The sequence below is a fragment of the Maniola jurtina genome, chromosome 17 (genome assembly GCF_905333055.1).
Source record: "Maniola jurtina chromosome 17, ilManJurt1.1, whole genome shotgun sequence".
Lineage (NCBI taxonomy): Eukaryota > Metazoa > Arthropoda > Insecta > Lepidoptera > Nymphalidae > Maniola > Maniola jurtina.
Genome location: NC_060045.1, coordinates 5572692 through 5589655, shown reverse-complemented (window position 1 = coordinate 5589655; position 16964 = coordinate 5572692). Strand labels below are relative to the sequence as shown.

General features: G+C 36.1%; 1 protein-coding gene across 2 annotated transcripts in view; it reads right to left on the bottom strand.

The window, feature by feature from the left end:
* The window catches only part of LOC123873773 (transcription factor hamlet-like), a 164517-nt gene that overhangs the window by 107532 nt on the left and 40021 nt on the right, over window positions 1-16964 (bottom strand). Inside the window, exon 2 of one of the 2 annotated variants that reach the window (XM_045918802.1) lies at window positions 5377-5410. The exons of the other annotated variant lie outside the window; for it this stretch is intronic. The gene's annotated coding sequence lies outside the window, so the exon portion shown is untranslated. The remainder of the gene's footprint in view (window positions 1-5376; window positions 5411-16964) is intronic. 2 annotated transcript variants of the gene reach the window in all.

Genomic DNA, 16964 nt, shown 5'->3' with positions numbered 1-16964 from the left:
TCCTGCGGATCTCTTCGTTTTAGAGATCTTTAGGGTAACTCCTAACATAGCCTCCACAGATTCAAAGTGACTCAGCGAGCTATATGGCCATAGCTCGCTGAGTGACTTTGAATTTGTGGACGAGGTGGTTTGTCATGCCGACGTTTAAGCATCATTCGTAAGGACGGGTACATACATAGTGACATTAAACGAGAATACTTCTAGTAATTTTTTTTAGCCAAGCATACAACCAACACTTCTATAGGTACTTATATAATTTCACCTTGTTATTTTCCGAGATGTTTAAAAGCTTTAAAAGGTCTTTTATCTCAAAACCAGAATCGACGTGCTGTCATTTACGCTGGTTTTTATCACACGCATCTCCGACTCATCTCCGCCATTAGTCAGAAACTGGTCCGACTTCCTACGTACTCAGGATGTTGGCCCATATTCGCCACTCATTAGCTTAATGGCTTCGGACGGACGATCATTTTTATATTACGAAATTTCGGTCCGGTGCAATGAATTGAATAAATATAATCTTGATACAGTTACATTATTTATTTTTACAAGTCACATTCATTCCATTATTTTTGCTTAATATATTTCTTTTTCAAAACTAAAATATACTTCCTTAAGCTGGATTTTAATATTTGAATAGGTATTTAATGGGAACTCCGAGAGTATCATCATAATCATCACCAACCCATCATTATTATGCACGGATTTCCTCTCAGAATGAGAATAGGTTGGCCATAGTCTACCACGCAGGCCAAGTGCGGATTGGGAGACTTCGCACACCTTCGAGAACTTTGGAGAACTCTCAGGCATGGAGGTTTACTCATGATGTACCTATTGCAAAAGTTTTACGATACAAAACTGTGTATTGCCTTATCAAATTCTTTGGACAACAACATCAAATGTATAAAAAGATTTTTCGGAGTGACTATGACTGACGAATCTTAAACTGCTGCTGGGATAAGAAACTTGTGCCAGAAGTTCCATTCTACTCCGTTTTTTGAAATTCCACTCCTAAAGGGGGAATAGAAGAAGAAAGTTTGATAAAAGTCCGAAATTTTTCAAATTATATCCATGAAAATTGGTGTTAACGAAAACGTATTTCGGTTAAAAATGTAGAAATAGTTAGGTATTTCACGATTTTTAAAAATCTACCCACTCGCCGATTTTCAAAAATTCTACGCGAGTGAAGCCGAGGCGGGTCACCTAGTTTTTATAATGAAATTAAAGTTCGCATCAAATCTTCACTTTTTTAGATCCGGAATTATAACATCACAATGTTATCTGAATACCTACCAGTAAAAGAAGCAATTATCGAAACAAAATGTCAATACGTTAATTATTTTTTATTCATTGTCCTTAACTTGAGATAAACGGAAACCAATAAAAAGAGAGAGTGAGCATTGTACACAATTTATCTTTTAAGCAATTAACTGAATGTAAAATGACAAACATTTATTCTTACGGCCGATTAAAAAATTAAGAAGCAATATCAGCCAAATAAATTTTAATAACATCTTGAATGTTAAGCTATTCATGCTTAATATTTAAATGCGAAAATATGTCTGTCTGTCTGCCAGTTTTTTAACGATTTTGACGAAAAATACAAAGATAGCTTGCATCCCGGGGAAGTACATAGGCTACATTAGATCCCGGAAATTCATAGCGTTTTCACAGGAATATGAAAAATCTTAATCCACTCGGACGAAGTCGCGGGCATCATTTAGTTAACAATAAAAATAAGACAAAGTCTATTTCAAGTTCAAGTTTATATGACACCAAATCTATAATAAGCTACAAGAAAGATTAATTTTATATCACACTTGGAAATTAACATTTAAATGACCATCAAATGGTAGCAAATTTGTTACATCAATATTCATATAACACTAATAACAAGACATCGCTATTTAATATATTAAACATATTAATTTTTGATTGTTTAACTTCTGTGCTTCAAACGTTACCGCCGATCCCAAAACTTTTCGAATAATAAACTTTATTTTGAGGTGATAAAGTTGATTTTTGTTTGGGTGAGATTTGTAAAATCGTGTCTACGGTAGCCGAAATCAGGGGTCAGAAGATCAGTCGTGATCCAAAACTGATATTAGAGATAGTAAATAAGAGTGACGCATGCGTGAATGAGATATCTGTATGAAGCAAGGAGTGGACCGGTGATGAAATAGATATTATAACGATGAATAATAAAGATGGATATCGAATTATTATTTCGTTAGCGGTTACTATATTATGTTTTCAAAAAATTACGTAACTCCTATTTAAACTATCATGGAATAGGAAGAAGGGATAGAGCTAACTTTAATCGAATTGAAGTTAGACTTCGGAGGGATAATTTTGATCGCATCAAAAGTTACTTTGATTGAAAACCCCTGTTGTTTTCCCTCCTGTCCCTCCATCACCAATTTACCACCGAACCGCAAGACGTCGGTAGTTTCCATCCTTATGACGTCGACATTCCACCCACACGCACGAAACGTTTTGCGTCATCATTCCTCATACGCATTGCAAAAGTTTGGAATACTCTTCCGTGATCTGTGTTTCTTACCAATTACAATCCGGGTTTCCTTAAAACAAACTAGAGTGAATACCTAGGCATCTTCTAGGTAAACGCCACCTTAGGCCACATCATCACCTTCCATCAGGTGTGATTGTGGTCAATCGCTTGCCTACAATGAATAGAAAAAATAAAATGAGATAAATCTCCCTGTTGCACTGGTGAGCGCTGTGGTATTTTAAAAGGGAGGTACCGAGTTCGATTCCCGACAGGGGCAGTTAAGGAATTAATAATTTCTAGGTTGTTTCTGGTATGGTCTAGTAGAAGTCTTCGGTCGTGGCTAGCCCTACCACCCTACTGACAAAGCCAAGCCGTCAAGTGACTTTCTGGTATGGGTTTAACGAAACCGCCATACCCCTTCCAAGTTAGCCCGCTTCCATTTCAGACTGCATGACTGCATGAGATCGCAGTCAAGGGCTAACTTGTATCGGAATAAAAAAAGACTTTCAAAGAGAAGCATTAAATCCCATCAATTACCATTTCCCATCTTAGGAAATTTTGTCGTGATTTACAAGTTTGCAAACGATGTCGCGACGATCTGCAATTTACTTTACAAAGTTGCACTTTTAAATTAGGAAGGCGATTACTTTGATCACACGCGAAGAAAAATGTCACATATCAATTAGACGGAATCTTTTCCTTAATTTATGATAAACAGTATTACGACAAAATAATTATGCTATAACAATTTAAAACCCACGAAAGTTACGCGAAATCGGGACAAAAATGTTAACAGCCATATCGCTGTCCTCGGAAAAAAGGCAACAATGAAAATGAGAAATTTTGATGAACCCCTTTACTAACTTAAGTTGCGATATATTTCGCGCTTAATTGGGTGCCCAAATGAGCGGAGTACCTTAAATTAAACATGGTCGGTGACTTCAAAGAGGCTGGTTAATTTATTGTGCGTCGCTGTGCCTTTAACTTTTGCACACACTAAAAGACAAGACATAAGCGCTTGCAAGCGATGCGACCTTTGCAAGTAATTGCAAGTAAACATGATTATTGATATGAATCAGTTTTTGTTATGGAGACATCGGCTGACGACAGTATCAGTATTAGAAAAAAAATATACTTACTGATAAAAACATTATTTTAATTATAGACCCAACTATACTTACTAGCTTATGCCCACAACTTGATTTGCGTGGACTACACAAATATCAAACCCTTCTTTCACATTCTTAGGGAATGATATAGATAGATAGATAGATAGAAACTCTTTATTGCACACAAAAACACATATAAGGATAACAACACAGTAAGAAGAAAACAGAAAAAAAAAACAATTGTGTGCAAAGGCGGCCTTATTGCTTGGAGCAATCTCTACCAGGCAACCTTTATATTATATATATTTACGTCATGTACGTTATAATAGCAATGCGCAGCCTGATCAATCCAATAGTTTGAGCTGTGCGTTGATAGATCCGTCAGTCAGTCAATTAATTAATCAGTCAGTCACCTTTTCCTTCTGTATATTTAGATGAGTTATATTTGTGGGGGCGAGCAAAAAAATTGCTTGCATGAACCTAATTGCATCAGAATGTATAGAGTATCGCAAAAACCGTTCTCACGCTTACATTCCCGCTTCCGCTATTGCTCGCGCTTCGGTCCTTGGCCCTGCCAATTTGTCGTTCCAATATAATATTAATATTAATAGACTAGATAATAGGTACCACGAGTTCGTCTGAATTAGTTTCAGTTTTTTTAAATCCCGTAAGGCCTCTCTGATTCTCTGGGATAAAAAGTAGCCTATATCCCCGTCTTCGGAAAGCTCTGTCCCTCTATGGTATACTAGCTATGAATCTCTGTACTAAATACTAGATGATGCCAGTGATTTCTTAGGTGTGGATTTAGATTTTTTGGAATTCCGTGAGAACTGTTGGATTTTCGTGGACAAAATGTAGGTGTTTAAGCTCTCAGTACCAAAATCGGATAACTGGATGGGATGTGAAAAGCTACACATACACACTTTCGCATTTATGATATTAGTATGGAAGTATGGATTATAAACACGACTTTACTGATTAGAATGGATTATTTCGGATGTAGAATTGCGTGACATTAATGCGTCAGGATGTATGGTACCGTGAAAAAAAATTCTCACGTTTCGATTCCCCCTTCCGCTATTGCTCGCGCTTCGTGCCATTGATCGTGCCGCATTGTCGCTTTCATGTGTACGCAGCCTTACTTTTAAACAGATTAGAGTGGACGTTGCCACGAAGATAATTTTAATGGCCCGCCTGACGTTACGTCGAGTGTAAGGAGATTCACGGTTGATGTGCTTCGATTTTAGGCTTTCACTTATATGTGTAGAAAGTGCGAAATAAATCAGTTTGAAGTTTTATCTCAGAAAGTACGATTTAAAGTGTTTTTATGGAAGCAATAATTCACGGTATCCTGTATCCATCAAGCAATAAAAATTATTTATTTGTAGGTAATAATAATTTTTTTTTTTAAAAGAATATTAACCATGCTGCTAATCATGACTAATACTCCCCTTTCCCCTCCAATTAAGCGTAAAGCTTGTGCCAGGAGTGGGTACGACAATAGTGCAACGGGTGGGGTTTGAACCGGCGACCTTTCGGAATTCAGTCCGCGCCTCAACCGTTGAGCTATTGAGGCTCTATATTGTCGAAATGCTAACTTTTGGTTAGGGTATTTAACATGATTTGCCTTATTTTTGTTAAAACAGCAATGAAAATTTGAAATTTTTTCAACATCGTAGCTTTGCTTTCAGCGAGCTTTCAGGTCAAACATACGTGTTTTGAGGTTTAGAATCAACTAATTTTGTTTATACTTACCGAAGCAGTTTCCGTAGGGTTTGCCCGAACATACCTGCAAATTAACAAAAAATTATTAAACAAATACTAAGTAGAGATTGAATCCCAAACGAATATTTTTTGCACGTATTCGTAAGTCAGATATATTATTATAGAGATCAATGTTATAATCTTTCATTAAGTTGTAGTTAAGTCACCGTACACATATTGTCATTGCAAGGCGTGATAGATTGCTTTTGCGGTTCGCATTCAATGTCAAATTAATTATTGTTGATAGCTAAATACCTGTGTTAATTGTTCTGTAACATAGTGATATAGGAATATTATATTGGTTACATTATAATTAAATAGGCACATTTATATCATAGCGTTTATTAGAACCATAGGGTCTTTAGGTTAATCGAGGCATTTATTCATTTATGTCAATAACTAATCATTAAACCATTTACAATAAAAATACCTGTAAAAAAGAGCGTTTGTCTTTGGTGATTGTAAAGTTTTTCAAGTTTGTCAACTAGGTCTGTCTAGAAGCTATCTACCAAAATACAGTTAGTTTCTTATGTAAAAAAATATTATTGTTTGCATGGACGAGTAATTTTTTCCATCTAAAGCTTTAAAGCCACAATTACACTACTACTCTAATGGATAAGCGCAAGGACTCTAAAGTTTTGCGTTTAGTAACTCTAACCACTGTTTAAGGTCTGAAAACTAAAAAATCGTAAGAATAAATAAGTGTTACTAGAATAAACACATCTAGCATATACCTAATTAATAACATTTTATCTGATGTTTAAATTCGCCCTTAATTGGTTCTGAAAGGCATTCCGAACCAGTGGTAGATGCATTTGACGATTCAAAAGTACTTATAAAAACATTTTTATTTATTTATCATTTAATCTGGTAGTCATTTTGTGATCGTATCACGTCTTTTTAACCGACTTCAAAAAAGAAGGAGGTTCTCAATTCATCGGAATCTTTTTTTTTGAGTAGATATTCGATATACCAGTATAGGTAATAGGTATATTTGCAGTCATATTCTTTTTAATTGATTTACTAAGGAATGTCGCAAATGAATATCCATTCGTGAAATCACTAAAGGGGTTAAAAACAGATAAAAGAGTGCCATGTAAGTAACGTATCGATACAATTATTGTAAAAACTTTTATGTTTTTATGTGTTGAAGGAGATTCTCCAAACGTTATTGCTGTTCCGCGTTATTAATTCTGGATTGTTGTGAATACGAACACGATTTTATATTTAGTGCCTTAATGCGGCATTTTATTGTGTTAAGAGCCTATAAAATGGGTGTATTGTTGAGACGGTGTGACGATAAATATAGCGATATCTACAGCTTGCCTACGTGATAAATGTAAAGTATTGTTGACGTTATTATGTTTGCGGATAGGGCTTATTATAAAGTACGCCAATAGCAAGAAAATTAAGACTCGGTAGAGACAAATCATCTCTATCTAAATATTAACTAACAAAAAAAAAACATTTTTTTAAATTCAATTAGACTTTTACAAGTTCTTTTGAATCGTCAAAAGCATCTACCACTGGTTCGGGATGCCTTTCCTACCGAGAAGAACCAGCAAGAAACTCGGCGGTTGCTCTTTTCAAAGATTTGATATACAATATTATGCCATGTATAAAAGCAATTGAAGTCCCGCGCATTGCTGGAGCGAATCGCAGGTCAAATCCACGCTCTTTTATCATTTACACACACATGATGCATTAGTTTTTTACCCACTAACTATATCTACAAATTATTATTTATCCAATAGCAAATCGTCTTTTTTGTCAATACAAGTCAGATGCCCTTTCATGCTGTACCTACAGTTGTAATAAGAAACATGATTAAAATTATACTATACACCTATTGACAGCTTCTCAGAAATCTGTCTTCCTTTTATTTTATCCGTTTAAAACTGATCACACACGGCATACGAGGCTAATAGCTGCATAATTCAGTACTGAAAATGAAGAATTATACCTATCAACAGCGTCAGACGTACTATAATAGAGTGAGCAGAGGTCAGATTAGTATCGACCTCGACTCAAGTCATCAACATATTTTCCTTGCGCTCGATGCGGCTGAAATTTGCTGCTGATATAAATTTTCAGTTTTGAAAAATGGGTTTTCTTTGGCTCTAGCAGCTCTGCTCATCTCATGTTATACGATCACCTTAATGATCAAGTGAAATGGAGACATTCAAGAGATCTAAACTAAAGCCCCGCAAGAATTGACAGCTGATTTGATCCGTCCGTGGTATTACAATTGTTCATAAACCAATACAAGCTTTGAGGCAATAATTTTAAGATTGAAAATGCTATTGCATTTTTGATGGAAGCCTTTTAATAATAACAGGTCTTCAGTACGTGATTCGTGAGAATTAATTTCAATATAATGGATTATGTTAAGATGTTTGTACAATATACGCATGTTGATATCGGCTTACCGGTACGGTATATCGGTTTATCGGTATAATATCGGTATTTGAAGCAGATGAAGAACTGGTTATTGCGATATGAATTATCTTGGATATTACAGATCACTGATATAAAATTGACATGTGAGGACACTGACTCATCAATGAAAAGTTTCAACCAGTAAATCTGGAACTACTAATTTGAATTAGTTGAAAGTTTCATATCATAAAGTAGGCTCTGAGATTTGAATATGTGATTTTTCATTTATCTATATGTTTCAAAGAATTTGCCAGTCAAATCACGCTGCCATTACACTATACTTTTTTCAGCTTAGTACGCTTCCATCTAGCCGCAATTTTTAGACATCAGGTGGGATCACAGTCTAGCATTAGCACTAGTCTAACAACTATTTATCGGTAAGTGCTTTTTTTACAAATTAAATAAATGAATCTGGGTTTTTGTAGGTACAGTACGATACTAGTTTTTATTTATTTATTAAAACCACATCCTTTATAGATTTCTACACGACAGCGTACCGGAACGCTAAATCACTCGGCAGAACGACTTTGCCGGTAGGATGATAACTAGCCACGGCCGTAGCCTCCATCATACTAGACCAGAGACAATCTAGAAATTATAAATTTCCAAGTCAGTCCTGGAATCTAAACCAGAACATTCCACGTCTTGGAAGACCACAGCTCTTATCACAGGACAGGGAGATTGTCGTCAGTGTTGCCGCGGTTATACGATTTATATTTTGTGTAAAGGCTCCTTAATAATAAAATGTGACAACAAGAGAGGAAATGTGTTTAAATATAGACCAATTACTTTATATGAAATCTGGGACAGTTGAATTCTTTATACTTGGCTAATAACAATTAGGGATTATTAAGTTCCGGCACTCAAAGTGTCAATATTATCTATAAATTCTCCGCCATTTTGAGATCACTAATTAAAATCGTGATGATTTAGGCAACGTAATAATTTAGCTTATTACCTACTGTATATAAATTATGATGTCTTGCAACGATTTTTATGGCAACTCGTCTTGTAAAATTTTAATAAATGCGGTTAATTTTTTAAATTTTTATTAAAGGTAGCCCATAGACCTCGTCTTTGCTCTAGATACAAAATAATTAAAAAATACCCCTATTGTATTTTCAGATAATTTTTTTAATGTTATGTATGAATTCTATCCTCATGTTAAGGCCCGAATTCTGCAAAATCCAGACTTAAAATACACTTAGGTGTTTTCTGCATTTTTGATATACAATTCTACTTTTCAGCTTTTTTACATACAGACTGTCAAGAATCTTTTTGTAAAAGAATAATTAAAAAATTTGTGAAAATATGTTAAACAAGGAAAATACTGTTATTATTATTGGCGTGTTATTCTTACAACAATTTTCCACTACCTTTGAAAAGTCAAAAATTTAGACAGTCAGTAGCTTGCGCATTTGCACCATCACACTAATATTATAAAGGCGAAAGTTTGTATGTGTGTGTGTGTGTGTGTGTGTGTGTGTGTGTGTGTATGTTTGTTACTCCTTCAAGCAAAAACTACTGGACGGATTTGGCTGAAATTCGGAATGGAGATAGATAATATCCTGGATTAGCACATAGGCTACTTTTTATCCCGGAAAACCAAAGAGTTCCCACGGGATTTCGAAAAACCTAAATCCACGCGGACGAAGTCGCGGGCGTCAGCTAGTTTGTGATAAATGTTTACTCAATATTGCATTGCATGATGATGCAAGCTTGAAATGTTTATTCACTTTTTCCTAAGCAAGTAAGGTATAATGAGTTCTAACCAATTGGCACAATTAAATTGTTACATTCCAACCAATCCTTTTATAGCTAAGGGTTTAAGTTACTAATTAACTATACAGGATGGTATCAAGATGCCTGTGTCGCCTTAGCCCCCAGCCCCAACTCAATCAACCGCATTTTATTTATGCATGTTAAGAAAAAGGAAACATCAAGAATTCTTCATTAACTGTCCACTTCCTTACAAAAAACATCCTATTTGAATAGCGCTAGTAATTTGCATATCCAGAGCAATTTCACGTCCTCGGATGGAATCACAGACTAAAGGAAAAGATACATGGAGCACTCACCGCTGAACATATTCATAAAAGTCAAGTCAGCAGTGTAATATCACTCACAAAGCTTTGTAAGTCAAAGTCAAAGTCAAAATCATTTGTTCAAAGTAGGTAGGTACAATTGTACTCCTTTTGATGGTCGAAATTGTTTTTGTACGATATAATAATGATGGTAATTAATTACGTATCTTAAAACTAAAGCTACGAGAGTTCCAGAAGTATTTTGCGATATAAAGTAGAGAAGATAAAACATCAATATTAATTATAATTTATGACTATAAAATAATCAGCATTTCTAAAAAACGTTAAAATCTTTGGCTCACCATTATATTATACTAACAAAAAAATGCCAATTAATTGGATATGTAAACATAATAACATAACGTATTGCCTATTTTATATTATACTAGCTGATGCCCGCAGCTTCGCCCGCGTGGATTGGTCAGATCCCCTGCAGCATCAGGATTGAGGAGTTGGACTCCAAATTTTTTATGAAACAATGTCGCAAAGTTCCTCTATCGATTAAAAAAGAAATGACGCAAATCGGTTCAGAAATCTCGGAGATTTCGGTGTACATAGGTAGAAAAACACAACTCCCTTTTTGAAAGTCGGTTAAAAAAGTAGCCTATTTTACGCCCTGGTCAATCCTCTACTTGCCTGTGAAAGTCCCGTCAAAATCGGTTCAGCCGTTCCAAAGATTAGCCTTTTCAAACAGACAGACAGACAGACAGACAGACAAAAATTTTAAAAACGTGTGATTCAGTTATGGTATCGTTCAAATAACCATATGAGCTTAATATGAGGTAGTTATTTCGAAATTACAGACAGACACTCCAATTTTATTTATTAGTATAGATTATAAAACTTGTGCAAGGGGTAGAGCTAACTTTAGCTCGAATATTATTCACTAAAAATCAAGGAGTTTTATAAATTGACTTCCTTTGACTTATTTCATTTAATTGCTTGCCGTATACCGTCTATTTTCTAGAGTCTGTAACGTTGAATATGCAGTAATGGTGGAGACCACCCGCACGTAGTTTTTGCCTTGCGTATCGCGTTACAAGACTTCGTAGCTTTTTTGTTCTCTCCACATTCACGGATTTCAGTACGGCTTCTATTTGCGCTTCGGTGATTAAGAGACGTGGGATTTTTGTCTTCATTAATTTTTATTCGAATTATACATCAACATGGTTACGAACACTGCGTGATGCCAGTGATGATACATGGATCCAAGGCATAATCGCTAAAAAATGGGCTTCATAAGAAAGCTCAGAGTCACTCAGCGGGCGATGGAGCGAGCAGTGCTATGCTTGGAGTTTCTTTACGTGATCAAATCAGAAATGAAAAGATCCATCCGCAGAAAGAAAGAAAGAAAAGAAAAAACGTTTATTTTTGAAAGCTGTGCCACACATTACTGGATAAACCTACGGGTTAGGTTATCCCAGCGCTTTTAATACTTCTAGTGCTGGAATAAACTGTGTCATCTGTGGCACAACCCGAAAAAAACGTCTCAACTCAGCATAAATGCTGTATGCCTTGCCCATACACAATAACATAGGTACAGCGCTGATTTTCAGTCGGAACTTCCATAGGAGAACTAGAGTAATCGATATAGTTGCGAAGCTGAAGAGGCAATGGACAGAGCACATAGTTTAAAAAACCGATAGACGTTAGGGTTCCACAGTGCTGGAATGGCAACCTCGCACCGGAAAACGCAGTATTTTCAGACCCCAGGAGGACAAACGATGTCAAAAGAGTCATAGAGAGCCACTGGATTCAGTTAGCGCAAGACCGTGGAAGTCCCTGCAAGAGACTGTACTGCTTGCTAGCAGGTGGACGTCTATCGGTTGATAATGATGATGATGATGATCTGCGAATTTTCATTTGATATCCCCTCAAAATTAAAGGGGTTATTCAAAGAGCGCATAAACAAATTTCATTCCATTAAGTATAATAATATTATGACCATAATGTTTGAATATATCACTTCTAATCGATTTTCAATGGCTACAGCTTACAACCTTCGATCGGGAGCGTATAATAAAATCTGTATGAGCCGGCCATAACTGTAAATATGACCACGCCTCTGTGAGTTGTCTCCAGAGAAACTGAGGTTATGTGTGCGTGTGGCATGGCTTAACCTTCGGACACATGAACTACGTATGGCAAAAAAATCAGGATAAGTCAAAGTCAAATATAAATATTACTAGCTGAAGCCCACGACTTCGTTCGCATGGAAATAGGTCTTTGGAAAATCCCGTGGGAACTCTTTGATTTTCCGGGATAAGAAGTAGCCTATATGTTAATCCAGGGTATTATCTATCTCCAATCTAAATTTCAGCCAAATCTGTCATAAGTTTTTTCACGAAAAAGTGACAAACATACACACACACATAGAAACTTTCGCCTTTACAATATTAGGGTGATTAAATAGATTTATACTCTTTAATAAAAAGTTCTAAATATAGCACATAACCTAGTAGTACCTACATAACGTCCACGACTTTATTCGCGTGGATTTTTTTTTTTAATTGGCCGGATTTGAATACTTTCAACTTATGCTACTGCTTATGCCCCGGGATGCAAGCTATCTATGTATCAATTTTTGTCAAAATTGTTTAAACGGATGGATAGTGAAAAGGTGACAGACAGACTGACACATTTTCGAATTTATAATATTAGTAAGGTTTTTAAAGCAGGAGATACGAATAAAATCAGCTCAAGTCAGTAAATCCTAACAAAACAGAATGTGAAACAAAAACACCGGTGTAGACGTTGCTCTACATCGATTCTAACAAGAAAGCCGATCAGCCATCGTCCAGTTATGGAGTAACTATAAAATATTATTAAAACAAAAACGTGTTCCCGTTTCACTTACACGCCTTCTACAGCGCACCTCAAACCATTAGAAATGTCGTATTGTTGGTTAATCCTTTTACAGTTGTAGTTTTTAATTGTGGCAGCCTGCAGTTTTTAGAGCACCGGACTCCGGAGCCAATTGACTAAAACAGATCTCTTAGAGTTTCGCCATTTCCGACTGTCTGTCTGTTTTTGTATGACGGTGATGGATTAAGGGTTGATCTGATTTCGTTTTGCTGGTCACTTTTTATGGTTTAGTACCTTTAACTAGCTAGGCCCAAGTTTATGTTTAAGAGACTCTCCCTTCTAGTTTCCTTTCGAAGAATTAGTTATAATTATTTTTTATTCTCGCATTTTCATTCTCTTAGCAATTTCTGAACCATGATTGATAAATCCAAGTGAACCATATGATATTCCGATATATCAGATAAGTTTCAGATGGCCCAAGTGCATCTTCATCGGTTATTTACCTTTTATTATTATAAAATCGAGTCATCCTAATGACTACAATATCGATCAAACACAAGGACAGCCGTTAACCTCAATCCCTTAAGGACGTAATTGACCTTCGGGCGACACTCATTGTGATATCGATTACTTTCGATTCGATAAATACACATCGATCGCGTCTTCGATTGTGTCAACTTTGACGAGCAGTGATTCAAAGAGCGAGGTTGTTTCTCGAATTGAATTTTAATGGATTTTAATAATCTCTTGGTTGATTGAAGCTTCTTTACTTTGTAATTTGGTGGTTATTACAACGTCAACTTTTATTTTACTTTTTATTTAGGTAAGTAGGTAGGTACATCTCATATTTCTCTTCCTGTCTCTCTGTAACTTTTTAAAAAGTTAGGTAGTTTTCTCCTCCGAATTGAAACAACGAAGCGTTTGTAAGATCAACTTTAATGTTTCTTAGATTATTATGTTTAGTAGCACCATCTTTGAAAAGTTTTATAGTAATGTCTTGGTAAATAAATGTATTCGCAATTTCCACTTCTTCTGACACTTTCATACGTGCTCCATAGCATGTGTGTGTCAATACCTAAAGCATTCACTCTTAAAAATACAATTGTACCTATGAACTTTGCCTATCTGGAGTTGTATACTACTTAATTAATAATAACAAATGTAAATTAAAAATTTATAACACCCCCGACAAGTGAAGGATACAGTAACTAGAAAAGAGCTGATAACTTTCAAACGGCTGAACCGATTTTCATGAATTATAGCTAAGAAAACTCTCGATCAAGCCACCTTTCAAACAAACACAAAACTAAATTAAAATCGGTTCATTCGTTTAGGCGCTACAATGCCACAGACAGATACACAGATACACAGACACACAGATACACAGATACACACGTCAAACTTATAACATCCCTCTTTTTGGGTCGGGGGTTAACAAAATGACTTATTTGATGTTTGCGATAACTGTCTGAACTGGTACACAATAATAATAAATTGCTTTATAATATAATCCTATAGCGTTTTGCCAAAGAATAGTGATTGCAATTAATGAGATCAATCTTGATACTTTACTCATACAAAAGTAGAGTTACCATCTATTTGATTTACGCGGGATATGGGGATATTTCAATTCAACAAGTAGGTATGTCTGCGGCTGAACTACAATTATTTGTTCTTATTTCTAATTGGCGTCAATTGTCTCAAGTTTTTTATGTTGTTAAGCTCTCATTGTTATCAAGTAATGTAATCAAGTAATGTAATCAAATATCAATATTGTTTGAATTCGTTCGTTCCTTTGATTATTTCTGACCGGATTGTAAAAGTTCTTATTCAATACCATGGATTGCCCGCGACTTCGTCTGCGTGGATTTGGGTTTCAAATCCCGCGGAAATTTTTGACTTTCCGAAATAAAAAGTAACTTATGCACGTCTTCGGGGAGTAACCTATCCTTGTAAATTGCATCGAAATCATTTAAGAGAATGGACCGTGAAATGGTAACAGACCGACAGACGGACACAATTTCACATGTTATATAATTAATTAAAGTCAATTGCGGCATGTATGAAAGATAATCACGTGAGGTCGTTCAGAAAATCCACTGGAAAAGTTGGATTGAACGTTTCAACAAGTCGGATTAAGTTTTTCACGAATACCGAAAAAATGATTTTGAAGATGGTAATCCTAGTCACAGGCAGGGGTCTGAGCGAATCGTACCTCAATACACTTCAATCATGTTCAATGGCATTCAATCCTTGTTATCATATGATCATGTCGAAAGCAAGGTTAGTGGGAGCGGTCAAGGGATAGCCGACGCCTTCACCTCGACTGACTCAGAGCAATCGCATTGTTACAAATATTGATCTTCTGATCTGCTTGCAACATTCTTTACTAATTATAACATTATTCGTCGATCGATGAATAAAGCAATATCGTCATCTTGTAAACATATTACGTACCTAACTATGCAACCTATGCCTCAGAATTCGAACTATTACAATTTACTAGCGACTCGCCCCGGCTTTGCTTTTCCGGAATTAAAGTTGCCTATGCCAATTTCTGGGGCGCAAGCTCCCTCTTCACCAAACATGTAAATCGATTAAACTGATAAGACTTTGAGAATCCCGGGGGAACGCTTTGATTTTCCGGGATAAAAAGCAGCCTATGTCCGTCCCCGGGATGTAAGCTAACTCTATAAGTAGGTACTAAATTTCAAGCTGCTGAGCCGGGAAAAGCTAGCAGACAGACAGACAGACTAACTTTCGCATTTATAATATTAAAGTATGGATGGCAGCTCATGCCACATCTCGGGTCAACGCTTTGATTTTTCGGGATAAAAAGCAGCCTATGTCCGTCCCTGGGATGTAAAAGCTAACTCTGTAAGTACAAAATTACATTAAAATCGGTTAAGCTGTTGGACTGGAAAAAGCTAGCAGACAGACAGACACACTTTCCCATTTATATTAAATTAAAGCTAATGTTTGACCTATACGAGTAGATACCGTATCGTAGTCGTATCATAAAAACGCCCAAGTATGCCGTTAGCATCGCTTGTGACGCACGACAGGAGTAAGCTCGCATTCGCTTTCAATGAACGGTTACAAGTTATCTGATCTCTTTCGTAACTCATATCTGTGTAACGCACATCTCGATAGCTATTTAGGTAACCTTGTTTGATCGGGCCGTGATTCGCTCGAACACCTGATAAAGCTTTGCGATACTATCCGATTCTAATTAAATCCAATAATTGGTATTTGTTGCTCAAAATAATTACATTGTGTTACGAGATACTGTTATTATAGAGCCTATTACGTTATCATTCTAAAGTTATCAGAAAAATCTTTTTGATTACCTGTAAACTATGCCTAGCTTCATGCAACTAAAATGGCCATTTTGATTTTTTTTTTCCAAAAATTTATATCTAACCAGTGTAACTTGGGATGATTGAATGATTCTAACGATACTCCATATATTATGTATCAAAATCTGTTCAGGCATTTAGAAGTTATGGTGGAATAAATAAACTCACATACATACATTCTGAAAACATAACACTCAAGGAATCTAAAGCATACCTAATTTGCTAATACACACTCGACGCACGTTTTAGCAGCTACGCCGAAAATTCTGTGATGTAACCACAATTTCACGGTTTTCAGATTTATTCCTTTACTTGTCCTATTAGACCTACCTGCCAAATTTCACGATTCTAGGTCAACGGGAGGTAAACTATAGGTTTTCTTGACTGACACGACGGACGGACAGACGGACAGACGGACAGACAGACAGACAGACAACAAAGTGATCCTATAAGGGTTCCGTTTTTCCTTAAAAATTCCTTTTTTTTTGGGCGGTCGTGTAAATTTATGAAATGCCGGTCCAGATGTTGCATGAATTTGTCTTACGGCGCAGATATAACAAAACATGGACGAATGTACAGCTGCTTCGTGCACGCGCCGATGGTATCTCGACCGCTCGGGGGGCGTTACGAAAACCACTTAGCTATCGGATACCATCGCAACCAAACGTATTATTTTGACTACTTCGTTTTTAAATTATGCATCTAAACTCATATTTTATCGCACACAAATTCAAAACCTAATAAAAATTGTGTTTGTCTGTATTTTCTTTCACGCTGACAAGATTGTGTTGAGCAGAACTTAGGCTAGTTTTCACCGTGACGGGAAATATTATAAAAATAACTTTTTCATCATCAACCCATTACCGGCTCACTACTGAGTACGATTCTCCTG